This window comes from Penaeus monodon, chromosome 30 (genome assembly GCF_015228065.2).
Source record: "Penaeus monodon isolate SGIC_2016 chromosome 30, NSTDA_Pmon_1, whole genome shotgun sequence".
Classification (NCBI taxonomy): Eukaryota; Metazoa; Arthropoda; class Malacostraca; order Decapoda; family Penaeidae; genus Penaeus; species Penaeus monodon.
This window is the reverse complement of record NC_051415.1, coordinates 37,063,787-37,064,343: the sequence shown is the minus strand read 5'-3', so window position 1 is coordinate 37,064,343 and position 557 is coordinate 37,063,787. Positions and strand designations below refer to the sequence as shown.

General features: G+C 35.4%; 1 protein-coding gene across 1 annotated transcript in view; it reads left to right on the top strand.

Annotated features, from left to right (window-relative positions):
• The window catches only part of LOC119592442 (exostosin-2-like), a gene marked incomplete at its 3' end in the record, with an annotated part of 49,471 nt that overhangs the window by 27,034 nt on the left and 21,880 nt on the right, over positions 1-557 (top strand).

Genomic DNA, 557 nt, shown 5'->3' with positions numbered 1-557 from the left:
ACACTCCTTGCCAAGATTAACCAACCACCCTTCCCAGGAAAACATTTCTTGTTTTTATTTATGTGAATCACACATTTTTGGAATCATTGATGAGTTTATAGCCACACACATACACTGAATGGTTAAAGATGTCAGTTAAAGTGTTCATATCCTATCTTTTACATCAAGAAATTGCTCTAATATCTGGTAGAGCTTCCTTTGCCTTTATCACTGTTTCAATTCATTCCATACTCTCATACAACTTGGTTATATAGTCAACAGGAATGTTGTTCCACTCTCTATTTACTCTCTCCCATAGATCACCATTGTTTTTAAACATTGCAGACATAATTTTCTTTGTAATATAGTCACAAACATGCTGAATTTGGTTTGTATCAGGACTATTACCTGCTATTTTTTGCCATTAAGTCTTACAACTTTGCAGTGGTGGGCATGAAGCATGTCCGCTGGAATACTGCCTTCCCAATCCTAAATAGTGGATTCAGATAAGCTGCACAGTAATTTTAAGATTTCATGTAAACTCGCCTATTACTTTTCATTGATTTGTCTTTTGGCCA